Genomic DNA, 6,000 nt, shown 5'->3' on the forward strand with positions numbered 1-6,000 from the left:
CCATTTTACAAATGAGGACACTGACTTGTAAGGGGTTCAGAGAAGTACACAGGCTCGCCCACCATCAGCTGGCAAATGGCAGAGCCAGCATTCAAACCCAAAGCTGCCATCAAAGCCTCCCATGCCAAATGATGATGCCACCACCATTTGCTTTTTTCCTACAAAACTCATACAAGGCAGTATGGGGTCATGGTAAGATCATGGACTATCAGTCTGGGATGATGGGAACATTCTGGACTTGATGGGGACGGCTGCACAACAATATGAACATACCACCACTGACTCGTACACTTAAATATAATTAACGTGATCATCATTATTAAATAGTACATATATATTTAACACAAAGATATTTTAAGAAATGATCAGGAATCAGGTCATTAAGGAATTGTCCATAGGGGCACCTGGGTGGCTTAGTTTGGTTAGGCATCCAACTCTTGATTTTGGCTCGGGTCATGATCTCAAAGTCGTGGGATGGAGCCCCTTGGTGGGTGTAGAGATTACCTAAATAAATTTTGAAAAAGAAAAACAGCTATAGGAGCACCAGGGTGGCTCAGTGGTTGAGCATCTGCCTTTGGCTCAGGGCGTGATTCCAGGGTCCTGGGATCGAGTCCCACATCGGGCTCACTGCAGGGAGCCTGCTTCTCCCTCTGCCTATGTCTCTGCCTCTCTCTCTGTGTCCCTCATGAACAAATAAATAAATAAAATATTTTAAAAAATGAAATAAAATAAATCTTTAAAGAAAGAAATTGTAAATAAGTTTTTAAAAATAGATATAATGTTATAGATAACATACAGACTATATTCTCTAAACATGGTAAAATTCAATTAGGCGCTAACAAAAAATATGTCCCCCCCAAAAAGTAATAATGTAGCCTGCTTGGGTGCAGACCCTGCTCCCCCACGTACCAGCTCTGTGGCCCTGGGGCAGGCTTCAGAGGCTGTCTGTACCCATTTATAAAGTGAGAAACACAAGGCACCTCCCTCTGAGCTTGTGTCCAAAACCAAATGAACTCAAATCAGGTACAGCACAGACCAGGAGACAGCAAACTCAAGCTGCAAAGGGCCAGGTAGTGCTTCTGGCTTTACAGGTGATGGCAACAGCTGTGCAACTCTGTCAACAGAGCAGAGAAGCAGCCACAGACAACAGGTGCACAAATGGGCGTGGCTGAGTGCTAATAAAACTTTATTTACAGAAGCAGACGGGGCTAATAGGGCCAGAGCTTGCCAACGACGGCATGCACCCCAGCCCCTGGTGGGTGCTTAACAAGTATTAACTGTTACAATTAAGAAAATAATGGCATTTATCTCAATTCATTTCTAGAGATGAATGAGAGGTAAAATATTTCCTGTCGCAGTTCCAAAAATAAATACTAATACCGAAGGCGAAAGGAGAGCCTCAGTCCCTGCTGGGGAGGGGGCCTCACCCTCACTCTGCTACTTTTGGGCCATTCTGGACCAGCGTCCCACCTCGCACAGGAGGGGCTTCTAGCCCCTGCCTCACAGCCTCAGGCTCTCAGGCCCTCTCCTTGCTCGTGCCCTCCCCCCAGCTGGCCCATAGTCCCTGGGCTGCCCACCTGGCCTTAGAAAGGCCAGAGCAAAGAAAACATTTGCTGACAGTATTCTGGGCTAGAGTGACAATGACAAGCAAGGTCCCACTGCTGGCCTGCCCTGGAGTCCTTTCCTGAGCCTCAGATCACAGCAACACTAATGGCTTCTGGCTTCAAGGTAACCTATTTCGATGTAAAGCCCCGAGAAGCCTCCTCTGATTGATTCCTCACATGGGTCCTGTAAGAAGGTCGACGCTGCTTTACAGGGATCAGCGTGTTCCATGGCGCAACCCCTAGGATCTGGAGCGTGGGACCCCCGCTGGTGAGTCCCGCCTCCGCCTCCACCTCCAGGCTCAGCCCCTGCCTGTCAGGTGCTCACGTAATCTTTCCCTAAAGAGGTGCTGTGCAGCTTCCGTGAGATAATTCACAGCAGGAGGGGGAGTTTAAGCAACGATAGCTATACTCCTCCCATGAGCATCACAAGAAAAGGAACCGGGCTACAGACGGTTAAGAGATTTGCCCAGGATGGCACAGCCAGGAGGGTCCCAGCTGGTCCTTGATGCAGCCCCTCCTCTGACCTGGCCCTGTCCTGTCCCAGCTCAGCTCACCTAGCTGGTGCTGATGATTTGTTCTTTTAGGGGTGTAAGAGTCTTCCTAGGAACTGAGCGGAAATCACTGTAAACACTGAGCAGGAAAGCAGCCCAGATGACAGAAGCATCAAAGGAGCTGCTCAGGCCGAGTGGGTGGCCTTGACTGTGCATACTATAAACTCAGGACTCCTGCCCGCAGCCCTCGACATCTCACACGGGTGTGCACTCACTCCCATCAGCCGACAGGTACCCACTCCCTTCATCTTTCACTCCCATTGATTGAATATTTAGCTTATTGGCCTGGTGTTGTTAGCTAGGGAAGGAAGGGCTCAGAGGGCCTCTAAATGGGGTGGCTGCTCTGGACAAAACCAAAGGATGAATTTTTTAACCATAAGCTCCCTCACCATCACCACTTAGGAAGTGGTGCCCATGCCCAGAGACCACACTTTGGTCCCCATACCAGCCCAGCCAGAGGGACCCCTGCCCCAATTTTGTACAGGAAATGGAGGCTCAGAAAGGTTAATCCTGTTGTCTGAGATCACACAGCCTTAAGGACCAGGACAAAGGTGAATCGATTTCAGAAGCCCTACAAGGCGACTCAAATCCCAAGAGACCAAGTGAGGAGAACCAGAACCCAGTGCAGTCGACCCCAGTCTTTCTGAGGGAGGCACCCCGTGTTAGTTACAAAGTCACAGCTGAGTGAAGGGCAGGGCCCCAATGGAAACCAGGCAGTCTGGCTCCAGAGCCTGCAGGGAGGCAGGTCCCATTCCCAGGGACTTCAGCAAACAGCTCCAGCACAAGTGGCAATGGCTGCTGGCATGTGTCTGGCTTAGCCATAGTTGCTTATGCCACTCCTCTCCTGGCCCCAACCTACGGTCTACGCTAAGAGAGCGGGGACCTCCATCCTGCTTCCTCAGCATGAAACCTGCCAGTCAGACCTGCGGAGAGACCATCAGCTCTGTCCCCCGCTATGCACGTCCCTCTCATAGCGCTGACGTGATGGGTGCCAGCGTAACTACCTCTCCAGGAAGGTGGAGCCCCCATCCAAGCAGGGCTGCCCCTCAGACCTCATTGTGTCCCCACTCTCTGGTGCGCAAGGTTTGCTTAAGGAAAAATGTCACACATCTTCAACTATATATGGAAATATGTTCTAAAAGGGCACAGGTGAGAGAACCCACAATCTGTACAGCAAAGTGAAGAAACACCAGCAAACTGAAACAGGAGACCTGGGCCTTCATGTATGAATAGGAGTTCTCCAGGCAGACGAGAGAGGAGGACATTGCCCAAAGAAACCAAAACCCAAAACCCAAACCAAACAGAAGCACGGGATGTGGGGAGAAGCCTGCGTGTGAAGACATGTCCGGGGAACACAGAGGTGGCACATGTGGCAGGGACAGAGTTGGGCCAGGGAAGCCAGGATGTGGGGAACATGGGAGGTCACAGAGGCAGCAGGAGCTAAGGATGGTTTCTGAAGGACAGCGGCAACCATCACATTTGTTGGGGCCACACTCAGACCCTTTGAGGGATTCCTCACTGGGAGAAGTCTCCTCAAGGGGGGAGTTACCCCCAGCTCCGGAGACAGGCTCGGCATTACAGACCATGTGCAAGAGTCCCAACAGCCACCATCCACGTCAAGAAGACCTTTCTGAGAGCAGCGGATCTGGGAGTTGCCCTGCTGGGCAAGCAAATGACAGGGGTCCTGACCATCCCATATGCCATCCCCAAGCCTCCTTGGCCACCTGGGCTCATGGCAGTGCCACCCACCCACCCGAGGTCTGGAGGAGAAACCAGCTCCTCCACAGACTCACCCTAGGCCAGGGGGTCACTCAGTGGGGAAGGGCCCCCCTCACGTGGGGTATTTACTGTGAGCAGAGCCCTGTGTGAGGGGCTGAGGCTCCCCTCGCCCTTCTACATCTCCTAACCCGGCCTGGGAGGCTGAGGCATCAGACACGACAGCGTGTCCCACCGCACCATACACGGAAGCTCCGGCGGGGCAAGGGGTTCTCCTTGACCTTGCTGGAGAAGGAGCTGGTCAGCTGAAGGAAGGGCGTTCCCAGAGGGAACAGCACAGCAGGGGCCAAGGACAGTGTCCCTCCCAGGGTGCGTGAAAAGGGTGGGGGCGGCGGAGGACCAGCCGTTAGATACCGTATCTCTGGCGTCTAAAGAGCCGGGCAGAGGCTGGCAGAGAGCCCAGGCCGGCCAGGCCATCAGTAAAAGGCAGACTAGGATCTGTGGGGACGGGGGAGGGGGAGGGGGAGGGGGGCTTCGGGGCGGGGGGCCTTCTATGGCGAAAGACTCCAGCCCGGCAATTGGCCTCCATCAGGGAGGATGAGGCCAGATCCTCACGAGCGCGCAGCAGGGAGGGGGGTGGGGGGGTGAGGGGGTGAGGGGGTGAGGGGGCAGCGGCCTGGGGATGAGGGCACAGCGCGCTAGGGCCTGCACGCAGGGCGCCCCGGCAAGGTGCCCGGCCCGCGGAGCCAATCCCTGCGCGCCATCTCCCGAGGCTGCGTGCGCCCAGGGCGCGCCGGCGGGGCAGCAGGGTGGGTACCAGCCTTTCTTCCCAGCGCTTCAGCCTCCTCCCCGCGCCCACGTGGGCGGAGCCGCGCGGGGGGTGCGGGGCAGGGGCCGCCGCGGCGGGTGCCGTGCGCGGGGCGGGGGTGCGGGGGTGCGGGGGTGCGGGGGTGCGGGCGGGGCGGCCTCGCCCTCCCGGCCCCCCGCCGCCCCGGAGCGGCCCGCGGCTCCAGCCTCTGTGCCACCTCGCCCGGGACCTGGGGGGACCCTGACTTACTCAGTGGGCCGGACTCGGAGGGCACCGGTCGGCCACGCCCCCCGCGCCACTCCCTGGGGCTGCCGGTGGGTCCCCCTCCCCCTCCTCGGATCTGGGGCGGAATGGGGAGAGGAGTGGAAATGGGGGTGGCGTGAGGGAGAGGGGGCTGGGGGCGCGGAACCGGGAAGGGGCCTACGGAGGGAGGCGGCGCAGAGTCCCCCTGCTGGGAGACGCCGAAGGGGGATTTGGAGGGAATGGGGGATGGGAGCGGAAGGGTGGAGGACCACGGAGGTGAGACACGAGAGTGGCAGGGCATCTGGAGGGGCGCGAAGGCTGGGGAGGGTGGTGGGCGATGGGGCGGGGCGGCGCCGGTCCCCGCGTCCCCTGCCGCGGGGTCCGCCCATCAGCCGGTGCACGGGTCCCCTTCGGCCAGGGCGCGCCCCCACCCCTCCCCCCCACGGCGCACCTGTACCCACCTGCTCGGCGCTCGGGCCCGAGCCGGGCAGCAGCTGCGAACGTAGCGAGCGCAGCCCCGCGCCGCATCCTCCGGCCGCCCCCTCCCCGCCCTGAGCTTACGCTGCCACCGCCCCCGCCTTAAAAAGGACAAAACGGAAAAGAAAAAGGTTGCGTGCAAAAAAAAAAAAAAAAGAAAAGAAAAAGAAAAAGAAAAATCGTAAGAAGCCAACGAGGAAGATGGGCAGATGCGCGCGGCTCGTTGGGGCGGGGGTCGAGGTGCGGCGGCACCGGGGACCGCGCTCGGGGCAGCGGGCAGGCGCGTGCCGCACGCTCCCGGCTGCAGCTCCTGCGATCGCCCGGCGCCCGGCTCCCGGCGCGGCCCCGCCCCTTCCCGGGCCGCCCCTCCGATTGGCCCGTGCTCCTGCCAGTCAGGGGGAAGGCGCTGCGCTCGCCCCGCCCCCGCCCGGGGCCGAGGCCGGGAGCGGTTCGGCGGCCGCCAGAGGAGGTGCGGGGAGGCCCGAGCGTGCGCACTTGGCCCCGCGGCCCGCGCGGGGGAAGGCTGGGGTCTGCGGCTGAGCGCCCCGGGTCGCGCGGGGTCGCGGCGCCCGCTGGGTCGGAGCTGCCCTGGGGATTACTT

The 6,000-nt window shown here is 58.6% G+C and overlaps 1 protein-coding gene across 3 annotated transcripts in view; it reads right to left on the bottom strand.

Moving 5' to 3' along the window:
• The window catches only part of JAKMIP1 (janus kinase and microtubule interacting protein 1), a 140,596-nt gene extending 134,882 nt beyond the window's left edge, over positions 1-5,714 (bottom strand). Inside the window, exon 1 of one of the 3 annotated variants that reach the window (XM_072806614.1) lies at positions 5,384-5,714. The gene's annotated coding sequence lies outside the window, so the exon portion shown is untranslated. The remainder of the gene's footprint in view (positions 1-5,383) is intronic. The other 2 variants (XM_072806585.1, XM_072806611.1) reach the window with 2 other exon arrangements.
• Positions 5,715-6,000: the final 286 nt, after the last annotated feature.

Source organism: Canis lupus, chromosome 2 (assembly GCF_048164855.1).
Source record: "Canis lupus baileyi chromosome 2, mCanLup2.hap1, whole genome shotgun sequence".
Lineage (NCBI taxonomy): Eukaryota > Metazoa > Chordata > Mammalia > Carnivora > Canidae > Canis > Canis lupus.